This window comes from Varroa jacobsoni, unplaced genomic scaffold (assembly GCF_002532875.2).
Source record: "Varroa jacobsoni isolate VJ856 unplaced genomic scaffold, vjacob_1.0 scaffold_1278, whole genome shotgun sequence".
Taxonomy (NCBI): domain Eukaryota; kingdom Metazoa; phylum Arthropoda; class Arachnida; order Mesostigmata; family Varroidae; genus Varroa; species Varroa jacobsoni.
In genome coordinates this window covers 159,721-173,442 of record NW_019214180.1, presented here as the reverse complement: position 1 = coordinate 173,442, position 13,722 = coordinate 159,721, and the positions used below count along the sequence as shown (strand labels likewise).

At 40.0% G+C, this 13,722-nt stretch overlaps 1 long non-coding RNA gene across 1 annotated transcript; it reads left to right on the top strand.

Annotated features, from left to right (window-relative positions):
• Positions 1-11,149: 11,149 nt before the first annotated feature.
• LOC147752399 (uncharacterized) lies at positions 11,150-13,722 on the top strand. Its single transcript, XR_015314164.1, has 2 exons — positions 11,150-12,060; positions 12,927-13,722. It is a non-coding gene; the product is annotated as an uncharacterized LOC147752399 (long non-coding RNA).

The following is a 13,722-nucleotide window of genomic DNA, read 5'->3' as shown; positions in this document are numbered from 1 at the left end:
GAAAATATATTTTTTAGTATATCGACGTAGATCGTATGGTACGTAGCAGTGTACTAGAACCTTATTATATGCTTGTTAGACAAATTATGCTGCGATTCTACAGGCTATATATAAGTCTTCATAAAAATTATAAGTTTGATCAGTGGCGATAGCCTGTTGACTGTATAACATTATGTAACATATTTTATCCCTCTGAACAAGCGAGACAGAAACATTTTCAGTTAAGACGAATAATTTTCAGTGTTTCTCAATAATATAGAGCAACTTAGAGGCTGACTTCTAAGTTGTTGGGGAAGGGGCCTGTTAGGGACGGGTAATGCTTGTCCAGGAACGTATATATTTCCCCCTCTTTGACGCTTTCTATAGACCACAAAGGCCACGACCGCTTCGTTTGTTCTGGAACGGGCATACGTCCTTTGGAATCTTTTAGTGCTGGTTCGACATGACATGACCGATGCAGACTTGCATTTGTGTTTCGTTGCAAGGTAGGGGCTTACGGGCAGAGTTGGGCAGTAGCGCCACGAGGATTGTGTTTGCGGGGGTTTACCTCTGCTCGTCTGGTATTCTTCCTGACCGCTGAGTTGTGCTGAATACGCACCGTCTATATTGCACACTCTCTTGCTGCCGGTTTCTACTCCACAAGCTAGAAATCCATCGTCGAAGAGACGTGGACTGCTGCACGGCGGTCTTCTGCTACAACACTATAAAGCACAGTCGGTTTCGGTGCCTCAGGTCGCTTTTTGAGTTGCATAGACAAGGGTATACTGCCTGGTACTGGTTTGGTCCCGTAGCATATTATTGCAAATAGCATTATATGTATGTATATGTGTATATATACAAGCAGAGTACTCGCACGGCGCTCCGACCGATAAATCGCTGACGCACTACTTTTACGGTTACCAGACACACGGTTACCACCTTTACTCTGCGTTAAGCAGCGATGGTATTGCGTAGTTGCTGTGTACTTAACATAAGCCCGTTAGCTTGGTTCCGGTCGCGATTCTGCCTAGTGTATCTGGAATAGATCCGAACCGTGACTGAGCAGAATGATCGTCGGAAACTACGGGACAGCAAGTCCGACCCACGCCATGGCCATGCGACGAATTCGCATGTAACTTTCTATAGCTTTCTGTCCTAAAAAGGCAAGGCCAGCTAGCCTTTCGTGTTTTGTCGTATTTGTCACCATTTTGGTGCACGTGTTTCCGTTATGAATATGGTATGTGAATCTCGTATCCATTATATCATCGACAATTAACTTTGGTTTGGCACCTACAAACAACAGGAATAAGCTTGCGAGGTTCTCGTCCAGACCAGTTTTACGCAGTATCGCTGTCCTTGGCAGTTGCAGATTTGTCCGCGTTATAGACAACTATGTAGCCACATGCACACAAGTACGCACACCCACACACGTATATATGCAGACAAAGTTCTCGTTCTTGACGTAACATGGACGTACTTAATATATTAAGCGAACGCATGTCATAGTCACGGACAATACGCAGAGGCGCCACGGGGTCTCCGACACGTCCCATAACTCGCTAACGTCTCCTGTAAATGCCGAGGGGAGGAGAGGATAACCGCGGAAACATTGGAGTCAAGACTATGCCAAGAACAAGGCGGTCGACACTACAGAGGGTAGGGGACTTGTTTTTTTGTCTGTACGAATTCGCTTAATTTTTAGCTCGTTACGATTCGTTTAATTCGTTAATTAATGAGATGTGTAAGGAAAATGTGAAAATGTAAGAGGATATTTCATAAAATGGAATTTTTTTTCCTTCGTTTATTCTTTTTTGTTTTTAGGTTCCTTTAAGTTTTTAGGAAACAACTGGATTAGAGAGGAATTGCAATGCGTCGTCGGATTTAGGCCAAATGTCTGCATCGACAAATTTGGGACATTGCCACGAAAGCAATATGCACTGGTCGTTATACATTATTCGCAATAGGACGCATACGGTATAAGAGAGAAATAGCTGTTGCGTAAGTTTTACCCGCAACTCCGAAGGCCGAAATTGGCTCTGAGTCAAATAACTGAAATTAATGAACAATGCTGACAATGGATCATACCACATCCGCTAATGGCTGCAATTCCGTAAACAGCTATGTTCGATTCTAAAGTTCTCTTGTAGGACAAAACAGTTCGCGTCCGCTCATAACTAATTTTGCAGGTCTATCTGGTAATGTTTCTTTTTTTCGGAGCGTATGAAAGAACCGTTTCGTAACTCGTACGTAAATTTACCCGAGTTTGTTTCAACTTGTTCCAGCTCATATCGTAAAATATCATAAAATTCAATTGAACTTGAAGCTTTACTACAATATAATACAACTGAATAAAGATGTTTGTTTTACGATGCTTCTACATCTGTTACCGAAGAGGCAGTTACGTGGTTAGGAATGAGTACGGCTTGAGCTTTCGAACCTGAGCCCAGTTTGAAGGTTTCCTTAACGTTAAATATTTTCTCATACTGTTCTACTCATATATATGATAATTTTTCACTTTTTAGCTGACCGGAGATGTGCGGGACTGTCCGTCTTTGCGTCTTCATAAAATCGTTCTACTTACAAAAAGTAAAATTATCTAATCTAAATTTTGTCCACGTAAACCTACTTCGGTAGTTTGTGGTACAAAGGAAAAAACGGCTGATTTCAGGAAAAACAACTATTTCGTCGTTTGTATAAAACATGGATAGCGGACGAAATACTAAGACACACAAATCGAGAATCTGTTGAGTTTTTTTAGCTGTGTAGATGCAGGGGTCAACAGTTACATCACTAGTAAGATGTTTTCCGCGTTTTTCCTTTTCTTTCCTTTACTTGATGATTTACTTGATAGAATAGATTCCATTCTCTTGCCCATGCACCACTAATCCTGGTTCTTCCTGTGGAATAAATCGACAAACAAAAACTTCTTTTTTTTAATGAAAATACTACCCACACCAATACGTCTGCGAGACGAGCAGTCGAAGGAATTGGATTGTCATTATCGAAATAGCCAAAAATAAACGGTTAGAATACAACTTACCCATTGCGATACATGTCGCCGTAATCCGAAAGGGAAAAATGCACGGAACAAAATCGATGGCGCCGGCGCCAAGGTTTCGTTGAAGTCTCAATCAGTCTTCGTTTGTAATGCTTTTCTGCCTTCTACTTCGCTTTCCTAGCCTAAGTTCTCGTCCTTCCCTTTTCTCCACAACAGGTGCCCGTGTTCCTCCCCGTCGCAAGACGATCGTGTGAGTTTGGGAAAACTGAAATAAACGACCTGAAGGTATCGGGAAACTACTACTAGTAATTCGGGATCATGTCAGGGAAGTGCACAATGAAAATAATTTTTGGTTCTGGGATTCTAAGATTACCAGAACTAATAAAAAGAACACAGTTTGCTCACGGACAGAGTCGACTGCTACGATCTGTGCGGCCGTAGAATATACTGCTGCTGCTGCTGCAGTTTTACAGATACACTCTGATTGGAAGATGTCTATTTCTTGTTCCCAAGCGCCCAAGAGACGCTGTGGACAGAGACGGATCAACGAGCCAGTGCAAAACTAGCTCACGACAAAGGAGACAAAGATTTCCCTTGCCAGCCCTGCCCAATCGTCAGAAGCTCAGCTCTACCACTCGCATCGTGATTCCATAACCTAAGTTTAGAGGCAGTTGACTAACATGTGAAGGATATATAAGTCATCTGTTAACTCTGTTCTTACACGTATGTAAGCTACAAAAATTGAATTTTGTTTTTGTAGCAAACATATTTATGCTGTTGCCTGTCATACGCGTCTATAAGGGCATACGCTAGAATAAGGACTTTCTTCTATCGTCAAAACGAAAAAAATCCCAAACAACGGCGCGCTTTCAGTTGCTTTGAGCCGCTTCATCAGACGCTGTTGTACGCTGCATGGGCGAGGCCGCTTATAGGATAACGTATCGTAAACGCGTAACACCGTATTTATATTAAATTCTAATACACCCAGATACGGACATGCCTGACGAACGTCTCGAATAGAGAGGTTTCGTTTAAAGAACTGTCATTCGCAACCACGAGCGAAGATGCAATGATGTAGCGAGTCACATGGCTGGACTTATAGGTTACGTAAAAATTTTATACAAACCTGAAATATCTGCGAGAAAGACACTGTTTTGAATTGGGCTAAACGGCTAAGCAATACGCTTGCGAGAATGCCGAGACAGAGCTGGCAATAGTATCGGATACAATCGGTAGACTGTCAACCTAATGCGTCACCTCAAAGCATATATAATCATGGCATCGATAGAAGATACAGCAAGATAGACCTTTCATGCTTGCGTTGAACCCCAGAAACATCCAGTTTTCCGAGTATCATCTACTTAAAAAATATAAATCTATTTAGCAAATACAAGCGTTTGACTCAGACGGAGTCAACTAGGCGAAAATGAATTAATTTTAAGATGGTTATTTAAAAAAACAAAACATTGTTATAAGGATGGTATTTATCTGCAATAGCTAAAGACTGCCAGCTTGCAGCCACTAGATCATTTTGTAACACACTTCGTATAGGATAATAGCCATTTTTAATCGTCACATTTAGGTGTTTTAAAATACCCTTCACTACAAAGAAAAAAACTACAGGATCATGTTTTTACGACTGAATTCATTTCTTTCCTTCATTGTTTGTTTACTTCAAAGCTGCTGACTGAAGAAGGACGCTCTTACGCTTCATTGTGTTAACGTCAGTCATCTATTTACATCCACTGTGAAAGTCCTTTGATTTTCTGAGTTCTGTTCTCGAATTGTAAGTTGTTATTTTCGCGTTCATACGAAATCGCGTGGAAGCGGCTGGTCTGGAAAGTAAACCTCAATACGTTAATCAGCCATATTATGACCTCGGGTAGCTGAATGGAATATTTATGTAATTACTGATCATTTATGTTTAGTTCCCACACTGACACTGACGGATAGGGATGGGCACGATTCTCCGAAAGCGCTCTGACCGTTTGATTGCTGATTAACGCTTGCGTGAAGCATCACTTGAGAGCGATACCTATTTACAATCTAAGACGGGAAAAAGTTTCCATATAAATATACATCGGCTCTACCGAAAGCAGCCTATACAATTGTGCTATTCCTTTGTGCGTAGACTTCACGGAAAAAAGGATTATAATGAAAATCAAATGTCTGAGAAAAACTGGTTTTATGCAGTAACAAAATACCTTCTAGATTCTGATACAGATTTGAGAAAGGGCAACCTCTTTGTGATAGTTATCCTAGTACCACTTGTACCACACCTAAATCAACAAAGTTCTCCATAAACAGCATAATAAGTTAGTACTTTTCAGCGTAGAACGTTACATCTTCTTCCAAGACGGCACTGGTGCTTTGATGTGTCTACTTTTTTTCCTCAAACGGTTTAGCCTTCATATGAAATAGTAAGAGTTTGGCCAGCTTAATCTTTAAACTAGTGAAATAACCGCGTTTAAAATAGCGGAACCGGTTCGCCTTCTGCGCCCGTCGTGCGGCGCGGTACCGTGCAGGCTACGATCGGCGACTTGGTCCTGATGTTTCTTTTCTAGGTCAAAACGGCAGCGCCTGAAAGATTTCGCGCCTGATACAACTGTATTAAGATCAACATGAAGTTTTGGCCTCCATTCGTATATTTTCCCTATGCAAAAACAAAACTTATTGACATACTTGTATAATTGCAGTACTATAGTTCGACAAAAAAATACAGGTTGTGAAAGACGCAGGAACTTAATACCATTCATGTACAACAGTTACCTATAATAGAGAGTCAGTGGTTTGATAGATTATGGAGAACTAGCATGTCGACGGGCTAATAAAGCTTTATTATATTAATATTATATTATAATATTATTATAATTAATATTAGTTTTTTACGACGAGTTACCACCCAGCAGCTTTTGTTAAACCGGACAGAGAAACGGATATGCTTAGAACTCAATTTAAGTGGAAGTTGGCTTGATGCATCTTTTAATAAAACTATTGATACGGCTATAAATAGGATGACCTTTCAGCGTTTTACCAATTTACATGCAAGTTAACGGCAACGGTATATAATCGTAATTTCCGCAGTACGGGATAGAAAATTAGCGGTAAACTTGGTGAAAGTAGACTGACAGTGACATTTTATTAATTTCCATTAGAGTACTAGGAGCCTTAACTTTTTTTTGCGCTTAAAGCCGGTGTAGATGATTTTATTTCGAAATTGATCCAAGTGCTCACATTACAGCAGCGGTTCTATAAGCGAAACGTTACGCTGTTATGTGCAAACGGTCTGAGATGAATTTGTGTATTATAGCCACGTACTATATTTCTGCCCGGTTTTAAGGGGTGTGTCGCGTAATCGGAAAGAGACATTGGGGTGCAGCAAGAGATCCTCAGTGTTGCAAATATAATCGGTAGTTCCAAACAGAAAAAAAGGCCATCAACTAATTGGCAGAGTACTGCAAGATGTAGAGTCGCCAAGCAAGGCCGTCCTGTTTTTATATTGTACGTATTTAAGTGGCTACGGAACGCGTACGTAAATTGATAACGTAAACGTATTTAACATAAATTTTTCCAACCTCGAGGTTCTGGTCAGTTATATTATTTTCAATAAAATGCTAAAAAAGAACAAAGCTTACCACACTCTTCTATCTCTTTAAAGTGTGCAAAATACTCACACAATTTAACTGCGACAAATTGCGGTCAGTAGGGAGACGCACTAGAGTTTACTTTTTAAACGGGGACAGTGCTTCCCATAGTTTTTTTTTTAACAATCTGTAGTTGCTTTAAAACGTCTATTTTATATCTCTCGTCTGTAAGATCCTGACTATTCGTTACCGAAGAAAAGTCCGATACATAATGTACCCAATACATAGGCTACTACCGGCAAACTTTTTAAGAGTGAAAGACGTACACTCGCAACTTTGATCCGCTACATTTAGGCGTACATGCAAGATTTCAGATATTAGCTTGCTGAACCTATTTTAGGAACTAATTCAACAGTTGAGAGTTTATAGCCTGTTCCATAAGTGAATAAGTTACTCTGCCAATGCATTAAAGTTGAATCTCTATTTAGAGGTTCTTCTATCAGTTAGAAGTAATGCGCTCAAAATCGTCACTATCTCTCACAACGACGTCTTGGTATTACGTGTGCGTTACGTTAAAGTTAAGTTAAATATTCTTTGTTAATTTTTTTCTAGCAGCGCTTAGCAACTACACAAATAAAAATCTACAATACTATATCCCAATATCAGAGGAAGTATAGTAACCATTTCAAACACTTTACGTCATATGAATTTTACGAGCCTTGTTGAGTTTATAATATTCATTCGAAACTTCTCCAGGCGCCCTACAGGGCAGTGAGCGGCATAACGTATATCACGCTTTCCCCCGCAGCATGGAACATTTACATGTATTGTTAGGCTCGTGCAAGCTTGGTTTCCTGCAGAACCTAGAATGGAACTCGTGTTCGGCAAAGCGAGTTACGACATGTCTACTTAGTCACCTCATCTTTTTTTATTTGTTATTTCTCATCACATCCGAAGTGAACAAATCTACATCAATCTCCGGGAATCTTTGCTGGGAGCTCAAAGCGATGACGTAGGTTGGCGGACAGCTGAGCCGAATCAGTAAAGAAATACGCGGACCAATTTCGAATCATTATATGTAATTCCGGTGTACTTTTAAGAAACGAGCCGTTAGCGCAATCTGATTGTTCGAAGTTCCTCGCCGTAGAATCTTCTCAAAAGTCGCGTATGCCATACATTAAAATTAGAACTATTTTAATATTGAACAAAACTAATTGCGAGTTATAAGTTGCGAGGAATAAGCAATGAGGCGTTATGGTAAGCCGTGCGGTTCACACTGCCTTTTCGCTTCTTTCGGTGATTTGCGTAGTAAAATTTTTGCTGTTCACGGAGTAGAGCAACCCAAGTAGTGTATATATATATAAACAAGGAGCGACCTGACGAGGTACAAAGTGTCCATCGTCGCTGCTATGCGTTCCCTTCTGAACTGCATGTCCTCCGTTCTAGCCAGGTTTTCGGTCAGCCTAATTTGTAACAGAGCTGCTGTGCTTGAAACTCGTCCGACTGATCTATGGCTAAGTCATCTGCAAACAAGATGACCTCTGTCGCTGAATGTAAGACCAAACACGTTGAGTGTAATAGTAAATGTAACATATCACATAATCGTAATTTCGCATTATTAAACGAAATCATGGACACCCCCTACAGATTGCCATCAATAAAAGGTTAACTATCTGGAAAATAACTAGTTGCAACACTTGTAGGTTAGGTAAGTAATGCCTTAATTAACAAAGTATAGGGATATGATAATAAATGGTGGGATGGGCCCTTCCTGTGACTGCAAGGTGGGAGGGCTTATTTTCCAGCTTTATTTAACGAACTGTTCAATCTCTAATCTTTTCTTACTCGTCAGCTGTTTCATATCGTAAGAAAAGCGTAGCAAATCAGAATATACTCAAAATCGCATCTGTCCAAACTTGCAAATAGACAAAATCGGAAACACTATGTATAGTAAAATCGTAAAATAGAAAATATCATATTATTATGATTATTTTTACGGTATGCAGATTATGGACGTACAGTATGTACGTCCACTGTACGTATGATAAGCCCTAAGTCGCCACTAGCCAAAAGCAAAACATATATTTGTTATAGATATAGATCTAACAAAACTAGTTAACCAATCCATTAACGACGCCTGAATAGCCCAATGCTACAATATAAAAATTAAACGGGTGAAAAAATAGGTTTGCTGTTTTATATGACGTCCAACCTAAAAACGCCCCGCGTCGAAATTTAAGTCGCTTAGTTAATTATCTATGGTCGCTAGTTACTTACCTAACGATTAGATCAGCTCAATACAATGCTTGTATAGGGTCGTAGCGTACCCATAAAAAGCTTATAGAATGCGTGAAAAGCGCTGTTTGAAATTGTTGTCAGACTATCTTTATTCAAAACGTGGTTCAGTCTATTCAACATAGCCAAGATAGGCGAGCTTTGTTGTCTGGAAAATCTGCTTATCGTTTTGAGTCTAAATTTACATCAGATCTACAGCACGGATATAAACACAACGATAGGAACCTAGTCGATTCAGGTTCAGCCGCGTGCATCTTGGAGACTATTTTTTTTCATGCCGATCGAAGTTAACGATGAATTTTTGTGTGGGTCTAAAGTTTCTTTAGATTTTCAAGTCATCCGCGTATGTTTCAAAGCAGTTTCCGTGAAACAAACAGAGATTCGTGTATAGTCTTTATTCTTACAAAGCGTTTGCCATTCGGCCTCGAAGCATGGCGCTATGAGGGAAACAAAAGTTGCGAGCTTTTTCCCAAAAGATTCGATGACTACAAAGCAATTGACAGATACTGAAAAGAGCAACTCGTTGAGAAATAACGTCGACCTCATTAGAATTTTCACGAATCTGCTACGTCACGCGGGTTCGGTTCGTAGATACGTGAAGGCAACAACAACACTTGTACCTCAAACGATAATTACTTACATATTTCAACTTCAAACATTAAACTATCGTAATTACTAGCGAAAAGTAAATTTGGAACAATACACAACAATGGGATAAAATTTTACGAACGTTATTAATATGGGTTCCTTCACAATACCGTTATGAGATTCATAAGTGTCATATGCTTATACAAACAAAAATGTCATCTTTGCTAGCGTCTATAGACATTCAAAGGTTATAATAGTTTCAAGTGATTTACCTAAATTGAAATTCAATTGAATTTTTCGAACTGTTCGATTCAGCGGAAGATTATTTCGGGCAGGAGCCGCTGCCCCCTTTTCGTGTTGATGCTTTTCACCGTTTTGTAGAAAAAATGTGAAGGATTATAATTTCTTTCTTCGAGTCAATAACTGCGACTCACGGTGACCTGTCGATCACACGACTTCTCCTACCTAGACCTCAACTATCACAAAAACTCCACCCCAGTAAATTTTACTTTTCACTATTATATATATATATACATTAATCTAATGACCGTTACAACGGATATTTTTCGTTGCGTCTTTTTTTTAAAAAAATCCGGTTTTCAGCTGCCGTTACACACCAATCTGGCACAGGCGTCTAAATATGCGGCTCGACATGGAACAATCTGCTTATGACATTGCGGCTCTCTCAGTCTTTAGTAGTCCAAAGTACATGTGCCCTTCGGCAAATTTATGCCTGATATTCTTTGACTTTCGCGTTTGTCTTGAGGTTAAATACGGTCACTGCGAGGTTATGCTCACTTCGAAGTCATGGCCAGAATATGAGACCGATTTCATAAGCTATTGAATGTCCTCTATAGTAGAGCGGTCTAGCGATAGAAACATACGATTTCAAGCTGAAAGACAGTAATTATAATTAGAGTACATCTGGAAATTAGGAGCTTCTCACTAGATAACTATAAACTTGCATATTCTGTCAACTGTCTAAGGATCTTCGTAGTAACATATATACATATATATATTGAGTACTTATATAATCGAAGTATGTTAAAGCATTTAAAAATCTAGCAAATTTTTAGATGTTTTAGAGAGCATCCAAAAATGCTAAGAGTGCTACTGTCATGTAGAGCACTAAATAGAAAAACTTGTATTATTATTACATAAAGGCAAAGTTTATTATCTAATTTATTCTCTTTTCTCTTAGTTCACTCTTTAAACCTTCACGATTTCAATACTTTCTTGTTAAACATCAAAGTTCATTAGTAATATAAATATTTTTACTCTGGCGATTTGACTTGAAGAAAACCAAGATGCTTATCTATTTTTCTTATTTCTTTCTAATTGTATTTGTAAATTACTAGATTTTAGTACAGCATAGTGAGTTACGGGGACGCCGTGGATGGCTTCGTGATTAATGGCCGACGAATACGAGGTGGCCTTAGCGACGGCGACAGGGGCAATGAAAACAGGGGCTACAGCAGGAGTAACAATAGCGGGGCAGCGTACGAGGCAGCACCTACAATGGAAGACGAGGCCATAGCAACAGCTGGAGGGGCATTGTAGGCAGCAGCAGCAGCAGCAGCTGACACAAAAGGGGCGGTTCCCTGTTCGTTGGTCGAAATGCTGGCGCGGAATCTCGCTCCGTCAGCAGCGTACTTGACAACACGCTGACGACTATCGATAACTGAGAATCCATAGGAGCGAACTTTCATCCCCTGCGACCCAGAGTCCTGCCGAAAAGATCCACCAGTCGAATGTTTTTCATCGAAACCGAAAGCGTAATTGCTAAGACCCTAAGAGCAGGTTATTTGATGCGTAACCAACTATTTCAGTATAAATTATTAATGCGCGTTACCATTTTGCCCTACACCATCTTAATATATATATTGTTCGCACTCCTTCATGTGTACGTGTATGCACTGTGAGTAAGCACTAAACAGCGAAAATATCGTTTATTATCGGACGGCCATGTTCTCGGCGGTACATATGTCCTCCGAACTTCGCCGGTTCGAAGAGTCACACTCGAAAAGCACTCCGGCGTTGGCAGCAGCCACAACGGCTAGGACGATATAGGCCTTCATCGTGGTTTCTGCGTTCGAAGCGAGTGTGAGATCTTTCGATCTCCGTGACACATCCTTTAAATAGCTACAGTGAATATATCAACCCAGTACTGCTCGCATACACAGCCTGGGCCGCCGCCGCCGCCGCCGCTGCCTATGCATCACACGGACATCCAGACACCAAAAAACGGCCTCGACCCTTCCCTAATTTTGGTGTTAAGCAATGGGCAACAGGCCCCTTGTTATTGCGTTGCAACGATATCACCAGATGAAAAGTAGAATCATAGTTTTTACTGCTGTTATTGGATCTTTTGGTCACAGTCCTTTTCTACTTGTTCCACAAAGACACATTAAAGGTCTTAGGAGGACACCTTCCAATAACAGTCACATTACCTACAATACAAAACAGGCGCGACAGACTGGGAGCGGGCATCCGTTTGTTTGTTGTTGTATTGGCAGACGACATATGGGTATAATCTCTATTTCGTAACATGAGATCCTCATGCAAACGATTGAGTTAACAGGAAAAATACGGTAATCTACTTTATACTATTTGAATGTAAGTTCGATCAAATAATAATAATAATAGTAACTAGCACCATTATTATCTCATCATCGTCCTCCATAGCGAATCTAAGTAATGTACCATCTATAGCATATAACCTATGCATGTTGAGCTTCGGTCATAAGGGTCATATAACGATGACAGTCTATAGAAGCTACTGGCAATGTATTACTCTCTACTGATCTTGAATTGTCCTCATACATACCTAGTCTATCTAGTTAATTTTAATAATGAGATCGTCGTACTACCTAAATTTTACTTCTTGGATACGTTAAATGATTTAGTTCGATGTTCTAGTATTATACCTGATGATCAGATATCGATCTACTTTTGAAGTACTATTGAAGATTTCGCTGTATTTTCACCGTGGATATTTAAGACGTCACGGCCATACGAGGTATTATAAAATATAAGGCCCGTGTACAATTGTCTTAGTGACTGTATTACAATTTAAAAATTAAAATTTCACTATTTTTCTTTTATATTAAAAAAAAAAAATCAAAGTAGAAACTTGCGATCTCATCATTGAACTACATTTCTTTATAATTTGAATTTCTCGTCTTACAACTTCGAACAGTATAGATGTCGGAATTGTCAACTTGTATCAGGTTGTGGTATTTTTAAAAAAAAATGTTTGACACAATGCGTTACATTTTACTCAGACATTCGTGCCAGCTGAAAAGACTATTCTGCCTGTTGTTCTTATATTTTCAAGGCAGATATGTCGTCACACGGTAGAGAAGGACAACAAAGGTCTCAGGAATACAATAGATAACATAAATCTACCGGACGCAATAAATACCTACGTAATCACATACGTATGTGTGTTTCTGTGAGTGTGTATGTATTTTGTATTTTAGCAAACGGACGCGCCTCTGGACAATTTTCGCGTCCAGAAGAATCGCGAGGGATATCAAGGCCGAAGCAGAACACCAAACGGACCGAACGGTGGGCTTCGTGTAGCCCAGAAGTTTAAATGAAGAAGAAGACGTATGAAAGCACCAAACAGGGAAGGAAGCGATGGGACAAGCGAGCAGATCACCAACTACAATCAAACGAACCCATCTAATTAGCCATTTGTCTGCGCTAACATTGTTGCTTTCGGACATTGATCCTACACGTGCTTGTAATCGAGAGTGGCTAGCATGCAGGGGTGAAGCGATGATAACGCGTCCGTTTCTTCAGTCATTATTCAAACCAGTTCCATCGCGTAACCGATGACATCCGCTACACGAGGCAACGCCAGTGATGATGCCAGCTACATGCTGATGATTACTTTATGGTAGAGCCATTTATCTATTACGTGCACACCAAGAGCGATTCGTCTATGGGACGTCGTAGACGAGATCCTTGATCGAATGGCCCCGCTCTGTGCAGACATATTTGAGTTAGACAGCTCGTTTTAACGAACCTTCGTCTTTTAATAATCCCTAGATGATTTACCCATCACATAACTAGAATACGAGCCCAGTTCTACGGGAGTCGAGCCTTTTCTGTGCAAGGAAACTTCAGTTAGCCGATTAATAATGAGGAGCGTAGTTTTACTCGCTTTAAATTTGAGCTCCTAATAACAGCCTGCATGTATGTGGCCCTCGGCACAAGAGAGGCGCTCGTGAAAAGTTAAAGAAGGAAAAAAATTAAAGAAACTAATAAACT